The sequence below is a fragment of the Loxodonta africana genome, chromosome 19, assembly GCF_030014295.1.
Source record: "Loxodonta africana isolate mLoxAfr1 chromosome 19, mLoxAfr1.hap2, whole genome shotgun sequence".
NCBI classification, from domain to species: Eukaryota; Metazoa; Chordata; class Mammalia; order Proboscidea; family Elephantidae; genus Loxodonta; species Loxodonta africana.
This window is the reverse complement of record NC_087360.1, coordinates 72,382,297-72,395,921: the sequence shown is the minus strand read 5'-3', so window position 1 is coordinate 72,395,921 and position 13,625 is coordinate 72,382,297. Positions and strand designations below refer to the sequence as shown.

General features: G+C 40.9%; 1 long non-coding RNA gene across 1 annotated transcript in view; it reads left to right on the top strand.

The window, feature by feature from the left end:
* LOC111751296 (uncharacterized) overlaps positions 1–13,625 on the top strand; it is a 40,076-nt gene that overhangs the window by 6,362 nt on the left and 20,089 nt on the right. The window lies entirely within an intron of this gene.

Sequence of the window (13,625 nt, the reverse complement as noted above, 5' to 3'; positions counted from 1 at the left end):
GGAGCCGACACTGACCGTATTCCTTACAAAATTATAATCCTATCCCTATTCTGCTAAAGATGGATTGGCCTCTTTCCTGAACTGGCTTTCAATTAGAAAGGGTCCTTATCTGAAAACGCTTCTTGATGTATCATCAGGATTAAACAGCATGGTCCTAAAATTCTTCCCTTGGTAAGTTCAACTTGCCACAACAACTTATGGTTTTGTCCATTTAACTGAATCCTCCTATATGAATTCGGTAAACGAGCTCTTCTCTTAGATCGTTGTTGGCTGCCAGCAGTCAGTCGTCTAGTCCTGTGCCAGGATCATTGGTGTGTTTGAGCCCATTTTTGTGACTATTGTGTCAATCCGTCTCATTAAGGGTTTCCCTCATTTTCCTGACTTTACCAAACATAATGTCCTTTTCTAGCGATTGGTCTTTCTTGATGGTGTAAGCAAGTTGAAGTCTTGCCAATCTCTCTTCTAAGGAACATTCTGGTTGTATTTCTTCTAAGACTGATTTGTTCGTTCTTTTAGCATAAGTTGATGGTATATTCAATATTCTTTGCGAGCACCACAGTTCAAATGCATCAATTCCTCTTCGGTCTTAATTTTCCATTCCCCAAGCTTTGCGTACACATGAGGCAATTGGAAGGACCATGGCTTGTGTCAGATACACCTTAGTCAACAAAGCAGTGCTGTGTAAACTAAAAAAATTTTAAAATAACAAACAATATATAAAGAAAAAAAAATATAAAGAGATCCTATAAATCAGTAAGAAAAATATAAAAAATTCAATAAAAATGTTCAAAGGATATGAATGGCCAATTCACAGAGTAAGAAATACAAATGATTAATAACTAAAAAAGTTCAACCTCAGAAATAGTCAGGAAAATGCAAATTAAAATAACAATGAGATAACAATTTATTCTATTCGACTGGAAAATAATTTTAGAAGATCATTGACATCGAGTATAGGCTACGGTATGATGAAATGGGCACCCTCAGGTGCTGTTGGTGGAAGTGTGAATTGTGAGGAAAGAGCAACTTTTGAATTTTAAATTGAAAATGTTCATATGCTGAGATCCAGAAATCTTGTTTTGGAGAATATTGCTTGAAGAAAAACTCAAACATCTGCGATAAAAAGGATTACAGGATGCTTACTGCAGCATTGTTTGTAATATCAAAAAATAAAGAAAGCACCTAAACGCTCGTCAGTAAAGGAATGAGTAATTTAACATGCTACTTAGTTCTGGAGCCCTGGTGGTACAGTGGTTAAAAGCTCAGCTGCTGACCAAAAAGGCTGGCAGTTCAAATCCACCAGCTGCTCCTTGGGAACCCTATGGAGCAGTTTTACTCAGTCCCCTAGGGTCACTATGGGTGGAAATCGACTTGACAGCAATGGGTTATTTAGTTCTAGATAATAGAATATTACGAAGCTTTTTTTTTTTTTTCTAATGAGCTCTATTTCTGCTGATACGGAAAGCTCTCCAAGAGTATTTCCCAGAATGGAATGACACAGTTTCTATTGAAAGGCCTAACATAACCCGAGTGGGAAACACTCCACCAAGGTAGGTCATTGTGAAATTATACACCACTTCCATATAATTCTCTCTTTCTGTAAGTTCTATTGGACAGGAGATTTTCACCACTTAGATTTGTCCTCAGCTTCTGGTTTTCTTTCTTCTCCAATTTGTCATCTACTTTGTTTTCTTATATTCAAAGTTCATGGAATTTCCTCAATTAAACTCCCCCCCCATGGAAAAAAAAAAAAAACCCATTGCTGTTGAGTCAATTCTGACGCATAGCAACCTTTTAAGACAGTACAACTGCCCCATAGGTTTCCAAGGAGCAGCTGGTGGATTCAAACTGCCAACCTTTTGGTTAGCAGCCAAGCTATTAACCACTATGTCACCAGATCCCTCCTCAACTTTAACTGTCAAAATTTATAACAAATTGCTACTTCGGTTGCCAATTTTATAATTTCCAAAGAGCTCTTTTATTCCTTATGTTTTTTCATAACATTCTCTATTACCATTAAAAAAAAAAAAATACACACAATCTCTCAACTCTCTGAGGATATTTTGTAGCCTCCTCCTCCCGCCAAACCTTGCATCTTCTGCCTTCAAGTCTTATTTTCTCCTTTGTAGCTTTTGGTCTTCATTTTTCATGTCTGTGGCTTTCCTTGAATGTGTAATGGCCATTGTCCATGTCTTCATATATTAGAGAGAGACCCAAGTAAGAGGGCCAGGTGGTTTGTTAGATGCTGGCTTCACTAAAAACCTGTCAGGCCTGAGCCAGCCTTCTTGCTTGGGGTTTTCTGGGTAGCCATATCTGAAGGTCTTTTCTCTGACTTAGTTTCTCCACACAAGAGCATGGAAGCAGAGCACGGGAAGGAGGTTGAAGACCCAGCATTTGCTGTGTGGCTTTCGCTTTAGCCCCGCAGCCTTCATCCTCTTGCCTATGCTAGGCCTTGTATCCCTGAGATCAGAACCTCTGAGTTCAAATCCTTCAGCGTGTAAGCCTCCTGATTTCTGGTGAACAGATTTTTTGACCCATTTCCGTATTTCCAGCACCTTGACTCATCCCTCTTTTCTTAGAACATAGGTCCTCTAAGCTTTGAACCTCGCAGGGGCCCTGTGAGCAAGTCAACACAACTTCCTCCGATTACCCCCTCCGCAGACCATGGCTTTCACGTCCTCTGCTCTGCTGGGCCAGTTGCCACCCTCTGTTCTCTTTCTGTGTTCTGTTTGTTGAAGCCTTTTGTTCCAATGGACTCGTCTCTGGCTCTCTTTGTCTCTGTGGGTGAATACAATTTTTATTTCTTTACCGTATTTTAGTGCAATCATGGTCATTCTACTGTTTTTAATTGGAAGCCCAAAATTAATCTGTCACCCTTAAAGACTAGGTGGTCGTCAAATGAAGAAAAACCAATAGCTCAGTGGATGTCTTCGATGCACCACTAGATGGTGCTGCCACATCTATAAGATGAAATACCAGCCATCTTAGCTTCAGAGGGGGAATTGGGCAGATCTGTATTCCAAAAAAAAAAAAATTTTTTTTTTTTTTTAGTATTCCAAAAGGAAGCCCTGATGGTGTAGTGGTTAAGTGCTATGGCTGGTAACCAAAGGGCCAGCAGTTCAAATCCACCAGGTGCTTCTTGAAAACTCTATAGGGCAGTTCTACCCTGTCCTATAGGGTCACTATGAGTTGGAATCAACTTGATGGTACTGGGTTTTGTTTTTTTTTTTTTTTTGGTCTTCCAAAGAGTAACCTTAAGACTTCGCTCTTATTTGGACAAAAACATGCATTCTTAGATTAGGCCGTCATGCATTTAAAATTTATTCTATTTTAGAAAAAAAAAAAAATCTCTTTTAACTGTAGCCTCTTACTGATATTTACTAGATGTGAATCTTAGACGAGTTACTTAACTTTTCCAAGCATTAGTTCTCTCATCTATAAAATGGTGAAAATCATAACCATATGTTGTATTTTTTAGGATTTAAGTATTTATGGTGTGTCTCATAGGCAGCATATAGTGGGTACACACATACACACACAAAATGGTATCAATGACAGCTTTGTTAGAATAAACTTAAGATGACCTTTTCAAAGGGTCAATGTGTAATTCCTGACATAACTGGTTTAAAAACAAACAATTTCTTCTCATTCCTAGGCATGACCTACTCCAATGGTAAAAGAGATTTTTTTTTTTTTAAGTTTCTATTGTAGTTTAGATGGAGTTTTACAGAACAAACTAGTTTCTCACTGAACAGTCAGTACACACATTGTTCTGTGACACTGGTTAACAACCCCAAGGCATGTCAACACTCTCCTTTTTCAACCTTAGTTTCCCTGTTACTGGCTTTCCTGTTCCCTCCTGCTTCCTAGTCCCTGCCCCTGGGCTGTTGAGCCCTTTTAGTCTCATTTTGTTTTGTGGGCTTGTCCAACCTTTGGCTGAAGGGTGAACCTCAGGAGTGACTTCATTACTGAGCTCAAAGGGTGTTTGGGGGCCATACTGTCCGGGTTTCTCCAGTCTAAAAGAGATTATTTTTTAAAGTGAAACGATGACTGTATTTTTTTAAAAAATTGGAAATGGTTATGTGTAAAAGTGCTCAGTATACTGTGAAGGACTCCATAGTCAGTGACCCACTTGACCTATCAGCACTTTGCAGAATGGGACCAGATCTTGCACTTTCAGCAGGACATACAGTAGACATTTCTGGGGCTGTCTGCCCAGGTCACACTGACTTCCCCTTCTTTGGGAATTGTCTGAGGATCCTCAGAAAATATGCTCCCAACATCTGGCCTGGTTATGCAATTGTTCCTTGAGTTCTGTTAAAAGCCAGCGTCCTTATAATATTTCTTTACCCTGCTTCCCACGGCTTGATTTGGTTTCTATGACTTACAACCAAATGAATCTTAAGTAACGCAAAAAGGTGAAATAATAAATTATTTTAACGGTACTAGAATTTCTTTTAATTAGAGAGCTGTTTTTTCACCTGAGAAAAATACCTTGAAATGTAGCTTAGAATTTACGGTAAAACCACTAAAGCACAAGTTGGCAGGAGATAGCTAAACTATTACAAAAGAAATAAGCAGAAATTTGAGGGTGGGAGAGAGCAGTACAGTTTGTATGTTTGTGAGCAGCTGTGTGCCATGTCGGGACCAAAGTGGAGGATAGGAGTGATATAGGCAATACAGATACCCGCAAGCTGAACAATTCAAGAGAAATGGACCCAAAAGTGACCCCAAAACCCTGTAAACCAGGCTTCTTTGCCCAAATCTGAAGAGAATTAGAGTAACTCAGAGCTATGAGTGCATATCGTATAGATGGAAAGGTTTCACTTTGACTTCAAAGTTAGGCTATCTCAGCTGAAATTAGGATTATACCACTAGGGGAAATGTTCATGAATTTTCTGGTTTAGAAACATCAGTTGTTAGTATATTGTCAAACCCTATGTTTGGAGTACTCCAAATTGCATCACAATTACTATTTTCTCCTAAACCTGTTACTTCGATTGACTTCTCTTACAAGAGAGACAGACATCTCTCTCTTAAAAGATTGACTTCTCTCTAAAAAAAAAAAAAAATTAAGATTTGCAATTGATTTTATACTAAATGAAACTTTCGTTGTAAAATTTTTTATTTTCTTCCATTTTCCTCCCCTAAATTTCTCACTTAACTGTAACTCCTTAGCAACTATCTCAAATATCCATCTAATTGACTAAACCAAATATGCTCACTCAACACCTACGCTTTCTTTCTTTCTGAATTTGCAGAGTTGAATGTCGCCTGTGTTCATAGATCTTAAAGCCTAGTTGGAGAGAGAGAATATCTCCAACAACAAATAAGTAATTACAAATTGTGGTAAATGCTATAAAAGAATCAAATAGAATGTGGATGTAAAAAACAACAGGCCTGGGTGACCTATTTTAGAAAAGGTGGTCAAAGAAAACCTTTTTGATGAGCTTGAGAAGCAGCTAGGCATGGGAGCAGTGTTTCAGGTGGAAAGATGGTATGTGTGAAGGCTCTGAGGTGGGAAAGATCTTTCATATTTGAAGGCCAGGAGGTAATGTTTTGGAAACGCAGTTCCGCTGATGAGGCGTGATGGATCACTTTTGTGTAGTCTTTCTAGCCATGGTCTTGTAACTCACACTCAAGTGATTGAGCAGGACTGTGTAATACGTTCATTGTGGCCCAACAAAGTGATTGGTCAGTTTTGCCAACCTGGTGGGCTTGAAATCAGCCACCCCAGAGGCATGAGAGAGAAGATTCCACCACCACCAAGGAAGAACAGCCAGGAGGCAACATGTCATTTGGACCCGGGATCCCTGAGCTGAGAAAGGCGAGAGAGAGAGTGATCTATAACCCTGAAGATGGTGAGAAACAGTGGTGGGAGAGACCTGGCAAGAGAAACTGGTAGCAGAAGACAGTGCGGTGGGCATCCTGGCTCATGGAGAGAGAAAGCTGAGTGGCTTTGGGCAGAGGCCTAAGGCCAGGGAGAGGCGTGCATGTGAGCACAGCTAGGAAGAGGCTGTCCTGATGGAAGAAGTGTAAACTTGAACGTTCCTGAGCCTGAATTGTAACCTGTTACTTCCTTAATAAGCCTCATAATTGTGAGTATGGTCTGTGAGTTCTGTGTGGCCATTGCAATGAATTATCAAACTCAGCAGAGAAGCAGAGAGTGCCGTGGGAGGGACGGTTGGTGTCAGAATTAGTAAAGACGGTGGAGAGAGAAGGCACGTCTGACCTCCGCCTCATAGGAATCAGCCTTGGGCTGTTGATCTGGATTCTCCTTCCCCCTCGTGAAGTTGAAGGGGGCCAGACTCTGCCCTCATGCAGTTTTTACATCTGAGTCAGAGGGAGAGGGTGGTCTGGTGAGAAGGTGGCAGAGGAAGCCCTTCGCAGAAATTCCCCTCATTCATTGAGCAATTAGATCACCCTTTAGGCATGGTGATAGACATAGCCCCTATCTTTAAAACACTGTTCATACCAGGCGTAAACACTTACTCTAGCCATTACTTACTCCCTGTGTTTCCCATAACTTGGCAAGGGTCTGGCTTGAAGAATTGACTTCACACAAACATTGATTATTTACTCTTTGCATCAAATAGGTTCTTACCTGACTCTGCATGAAATGCATAGGAAAGCCACGCCCACAAACCTGCATGCGCTGAATGTACTGAGGCTACGAGGTGAAATGTGCTGTGACAAGTCCTTGTTCCTTTTTTCTTCTAGAAACCATATGTGAAAAATGACCTCATTCTGTTTTAGGCATACCTCAAAGCTCACAGAAACACTAAACATGAACATAACCACCGCATAGGCAAGGCAGCTACCATGGGATACTTTTCATTTCTCATGAGAAAGGAAGAAATTACCAGGAGCCAAAACTGAAATAAATCTTTGTTACAGAGGGGAAATGAAAGGAAACCTATGGGTATGACAATAATTTATTGATGGAAAAGATGTTATTTGTCTTTTTTGGCAATTCTACAACAGTCGGCTTGCGGAAAACTAATGGTATTAAAATTCTCAAGTTACTAAAATGGAGCCTTATTCTTCATAAGGGAAAGTGATAACCACTTCTTCAATGCCTTACCGGAATTTTTATTATCTGATAAATTTTATTATCTGAAAAACTTTTAGTTGATAAGCAAGACATATGGGTCTTCTCCAAGATATATGATCTTGGGCAAATCTTCATTTTCTGTTTACATTTTTCCCATTCATTTAATTAAGGGTTCAGTTTAAATGTTTTCTAATATCTTCTCTAGTTCTAAATATAACAATACTGTGGGGTCACCATGAGTCAGAATAAACTCAATAGCAATTAACAACAACAACATGGAAAAGCAGAGTGAAGTAGTAAGTAGATGGTAATGATGGGATTCAACAAAGCTCTATTAAAGTTTTGGCTTTATCGCTTAATGGTTGTTTGAGAAAAATGCTGAACCTTTTTAGCCATAGTTTCCTCGTCTCTAAAATGGAATATTAAAAATAATATATAATTGCATTTGGCTAAGTTCAGATAAAATGATGGATGTGAAAATGTTGTAAACTACAAAGTTAAAGACAAATGTGAGTTTTATTATTATAATTATGATGAGGAAAATAAAAATCAACAATACCAATCAACATTTATTTATCTAAAGACTGTGCATGTGTGGTCTCTTAGTTTTCACAACAATCCGATGGGATATCATAGTTACTATTACCGTTTAATAGAAAAAGAAACCAAGGCAGAGGGAACTAAATGGCACGCAACTGACAAAGAGGTCACACAACTGGGTTGTGGCAGAGCCAGGTGGTCTCGGTAACCTTAACCCTAAAATGCCTGATGCAAAGGACCATCAGTCACAGACTTAATTTAACCCCAAATGATGGTTAAGTTCTACTTTTATACCTTTTACTCCTTCACCTTCATTATTGCTGTTGTTAGTTGCTGTAGACTTGATTCTGATTCATGGTGACCCCATGTGTGCAGAGGAGAACTCCTCCATAGGGTTTTCAGGGCTGTGACCTTTCAGAAGCAGATGGCCAGGCCTGTCTTTTCAGGAGACCCTGGGTGGGTTTGAACTGCCAATCCTTCAGCTAGTAGTCAAATGCTTAACCATTTGCACCACCTGGGGACTCTTATGGAAACTCTGGTGGCATAGTGGTTAAGTGCTATGGCTGCTAACCAAAAGGTTGGCAGTTCGAATCCACCAGGCACTCTTTGGAAACTCTATGAGGCAGTTCTATTCTTTCCCACAGGGTTGCTATAAGTTGGAGTTGACTCAATGGCAACAGGCGGTGGTGGTGGTAACGGTGTGGGGACTCTTAAGCCTTCATTTGTTGTTGTTAGGTGCCGTTGAGTTGGTTTCCACTCATAGCGACCCCGTGCACAACAGATCGAAACGCGGCCTTGTCCTGCACTATCCTCACAATCGTTGCTATGCTCGAGCCCATTGTTGCAGCCACTGTGTCAATCCACCTGGTTGAGGGTCTTCCTTTTTTTCAATGACCTTCTACTTTACCAAGCATGATGTCCTTCTCCAGGAACTCATCCCTCCTAATAACATGTCCAAAGTATGTGAGACATAGTCTCACCATCCTTGCTTCTAAGGAGCATTCTGGTTGTACTGCTCCCAAGATAGATTTGTTTGTTCTTTTGGCAGTCTACGCTATATTCAATATTCTTCGCTGGCACCACAATTCAAAGGCATCGATTCTTCTTTGGTCTTCCTTATTCATTGTCCAGCTTTTGCAGGCATATGAGGCAATTGAAAACATCATGCGTTGCTTGGGTCAGGGTCATCTTAGTCCTCAAGGTGACATCTCTGCCTTTCAACACCTAAAAGAGGTCTTTGCATCTGATTTGCCCAGTGCAATACGTCTTTTGATTTCTTGGCTGCTGCTTCCATGGGCGTTGATTGTAGATCCAGGTAAAATGAAATCCTTGACAGTCTCAATCTTTTCTCCGTTTATCATGATGTTGCTCACTGGTCCAGTTGTGAGAATTTTTGTTTTCTTTATGTTGAGGTGCAATCCATACTGAAGGCTGTAGTCTTTGATCTTCATCAGTAAGGGCTTCAAGTCCTCTTCACTTTCAGCAAGCAGGTTGTGTCATCTGCATAATGCAAGTTGTTAACGAGCCTTCCTTCAATCCTGATGTCCTGTTCTTCTTCATATAGTCCTGTTTCTCAGATTATTTGCTCAGCATACAGATTGAATAGGTGTGGTGCAATGATACAACCCTGACACACACAGTTCCTGACTTTAAACCATGCAGTACCTCCTTGTTCTGTTCAAATGACTGCCTCTTGATCCACGTACAGATTCCTCATGAGCACAATTAAGTGTTCCAGAATTCCCATTCCCCACAATGTTATCCATAATTTGTTATGATCCACACAGTGGAGTGCCTTAGCATAGTCAATAAAACACAGATAAACATCTTTCTGGTATTCTCTGCTTTCAGCCAGAACACATCTGACATCAGCAATGATATCCCTGGTTCCATGTCTTCTAAATCTGGCTTGAATTTCTGGCGGTCTCCTGTCGATATACTGCTGCAGCCACTTTTGAATGATCTTTAGCAAAATTTTGCTTGCATGGGATATTAATGATATTGTTCGATAATTTCCTTTCTTGGGAATAGGCATAAATATGGGTCTCTTCCAGTTGGTTGGCGAGATAGCTGTCTTCTAAATTTCTTGACCAGACCCACAAGCACTTCCGGCGCTGCATCCTTTTGTTGAAACATCTCAATTGGTATTCCGTCAATTCCTGGAGTCCTGCTTTCCATCAGTGCCTTCAGTGCACCTTGGACTTCTTCCTTCAGTACCATCGGTTCCTGATCATATGTTACCTCCTGAAGTGGTTGAACACTGACCAATTCATTTTGGTATAGTGACTCTGTATATTCCTTCCATCTTCTTTTGATGCTTCCTGCATCATTTAATATTTTCCCCATAAAATCCTTCAGTATTGCAACTCGAGGCTTGAATTTTTTCTTTAGTTCTTTCAGCTTGAGAAATGCTGAGCGTGTTCTTCCCTTTTGGTTTTCCATCTGCAGCTCTTTGCACGTGTCATAACAATATTTTGTCTTCTTGAGCCACCCTTTGAAATCTTCTGTTCAGTCCATTTCAGCTCACTAATGCCTGGGATATCGATCTTTATGTGTTCCATTTCATTTTTGAAACCTGTCTGCCTGCCATGGGTGACCCTGCTGGTACTTGAATACTGGTGGCATAGCTTCCAGCATCACAGCAATACACGAGCCCCCACAGTATGACAAACTGACAGACACATGGGAGATTTTTCAATTTAGAATATGACTAATAAAAAAAAAAAAAAAAAACCTTCATTAGTCATATTCTAAATTGAAAAATCATTTTTTTGGTAAAATTTTCCAAAATGACTCACATATTCACAATCTTGCAGCAAAGCATATGGTTTTAAATTTTTTTCCTACAAGTTATGTATTGAAAGAAAGTAGAATGGCCACCAAACAGAGCTATTTGAAGAGAAATTCTAGAAAGGGAATGTAGCAATCTTAAATATTGTTTGTTAGCTGCCATCAAGTCATTCCTGACTCACATGAGCTTAAGCACACAGTTCCAAAGTCTGAAATAAATTTAAAAAAGCAAGGAAAATGCATGAGTGCCCAAGTCTTTGTATATACAGCCTTAAGCTCTGTAAAGACATTCCACTCGCATCACGTCCTCCCCAGGCAAGCACTTAGGAAAAACGCCTGGGTGCCAATTCAGCCAGTCCTTCAGCACAAAGGCTGTGTGAGTGGCTGGTGCAATTCTATGGCAGAATTTCAAAAGCAGCAGGCAACAATCTAATTAGCTCTAATTCAGTACATCTTCACAAACCCCAGAGAGTCAGTAAATCATAGACCTCACCAGCAATTATCAGCAAAAGATTATTCATAGAGAGCAGCGATGCCTACCGTTGGGCAATACCAACGGTAGAAGATTTATAATTTTTCTGAGAATGACCACCAGTTGAAGAATGGCATTAAAATGCATCAGGATTAATTCTGTTCAAATCCTTGATTTAGAAAGAGCTCACAGAAATGGATACAGAGACCCAGGAAAAGCCCCCAAAGGATAAATGTCAAAGAAGAGACAATTCACAAAATAATTTCCCAGCCACTTGGTGAAGTGTTTCTCAGAGAAGTGACTGCATGGATATTTTAAGTTAGACAATGTTAACCCTGGTAAAAGCAGGCCACACTGGCGTTACTCATATGGGTATATACATAACTACTCACCCTATAATTTTCTCCCTTGAATAATCTTTACCTTAAGCAGCTTTTGAAATCTGCCCCCAGATGTCATTTATGGTGCTAAATTCTGCTTTGGGTTAAGAGGTAATTTTAGGCTGATGGAAGTGTTCTGATTTGAGAGTTTGTGAGAGTTTTGAACAAAAATCTTAATGAGAGAAGGCAGCTGAGCCTGCGTCCCAGGCACACAGCTGCATCTCCCCCAGGACACACACGCACACATACCCATCAGATACAGGTCCAGTACAATCCCAGTCCAGGAAATGCACCCTCTTCATTCAGGGCTTACTCTGTGACTACCCATAGGAAGGATTTCTCCCTACAAAGTCACAAAAATAACTTTAAATGTTGGAAAGAGTGGAATGCTGTCACTCTTGCATTCTTACAGAATCACTCTTACTGCCCTATTGTTTTAGGGTTTTCACCGCCCGCTTCTCTGACTTTGCAGATCAGCAGAGATTAGGCTTGACTGTGAGAGATGAAAAGCCCAAAATGACATAGAAGCGCGCAAGCTGGGTGCTGTCAAAAGGATTCCGACTCACGGCGACACCGTGTGTGTCAGAGTAGAGCTGTGCTCCGTAGGGCTTTCGGCGGCTGATCTTTCTGGAAGTAGACCACCAGGTCTACCTCTGAGGTGCCTCTGGATGGTCTTGAACTTCCAACCTTTCAGTTAACTGTTTGCACCATGCAGGGACCCCAGAAGAGTCCAAGTAGGAGGTGAAGGAATGGTGGGATGCTCCACAATGATCCAGAGCCCTTCTGGCAGACCCACTGCCATCAAGTTGGTCAAGTCCTCGTTGGCTATTTGTCAGTGCTCTGTGCCAGTTATGCAGCTTAAAAGGAATGTGAAGGGTGTGAAGAAAGCCTGGGAAAAATCTAGCCTATAGGGTTCCCGAGGAGTGGCGGGTGTATTTGAACCGCTGACCTTTTGGTTAGCAGACAAATGCTTAACCACTGTACCACGAGGGCCATATTCTAGGCAGCAGATGACAGGGAAAGATAAGAAAAAGAGCTCAAGTATATGCACTGTCTTTAGAGAAAAAGTTTTTGTGATGGCTTTAAATCCCTTGACTCAACTCTCATCAAAAGGTGGTATCTATGTCCCCTCCCTTTGAACCCGAGCAAGCCTTTAGGATGTGGCAGAAGTGACCAAAACCAAACCCACTGCCTTTGAGTCGATTCCGACTCATAGCGACCCTATAGGACAGAGTAGAACTGCCCCACGGTGTTTCCAAGGAGCGTCTGGTGGATTCAAACTGCCCACCTTTTAGTTAGCAGCTGTAGCTCTTAACCACTGCGCCACCAAGGTTTCCCCGAAAGAAGTGAAACTAGGTAGAAAAAGGCACCAAACTTCTGCCGGTTCCGCTTAGTATTCTTACCCTTGCAGCCTTCAGCCCCCATCTAAGAAGCCTGACTACCATGAGGTCTCCATGGAGGGGAAGAGGGTGGGAGGAGAGAGAGGCGAGAGAAAAGGAGGGAAGAGCGAGAAAGGAGAGACAGCAGAGGAGAAGAGAAAGGAGAGAGAGAAGAGAAAATGAGAAAGTAAGGGCGGTGAGGAGAGAGAGAAACTAAGAAAGAAAATTACCATTCTGGGCAGTTAAAAATCCCACTGCTATGGCAGAAAGAAAGAACAACTATTAGGGGACAAAGAGCAGTTTCTACCACATGTGTGCAGCAGTGTAGCAGTTTTTATAAATGTTCATGTTTTATTGCAATTTAGCAGGGCACAAAGTCCTATTCCAGGGCAAGCAGTATCATCAGGTGTATAGATGTCAAACGCTAACCACTATTCCAATTGCTTTGGGCAGAAATTGCTCTTGAAATGTTTCCGTCTTTTTTCCCAATTCTTTCGAGACTTTTTTTTTTTTTCTTGAAACGTGTTTTTTAATAAAGGCAATGCATACTAAAAACCCGTTGCTGTCGAGTCGATTCCGATTCCTAGTGACACTATAGGACAGAATGGAACTGCCCCATAGGGTTTCCAAGGAGTGGCTGGTGGATTTAAACTGCTGTCCTTTTGGTTGGCAGCCGTAGTTCTCAAACCACTGTACCACCAGGGCTCCAAACCACATCAAACCTTCCAACGGTAGAGAAAATCCAAAATGAAAAACAAAATCTTCTTCCCCTGTGCCCTGCCAAAAACCTCAGTTCCTTTATCCAGAGGGAACCACCGCTGGGCATTTTTTGTGAGTCCTCTCAAAGATTTCATTCAATGACCAGATGCTACGTGTATCCCTTAATGTGGTATACTATAAATGCTGCTATAAGTCTGCAATTTTATTCCATATAAAAATATATTTTGGAGATCTTTCCTTGTAAACAGATATACATAACTTCTTTTTATTGATATAAAAATGCACATATT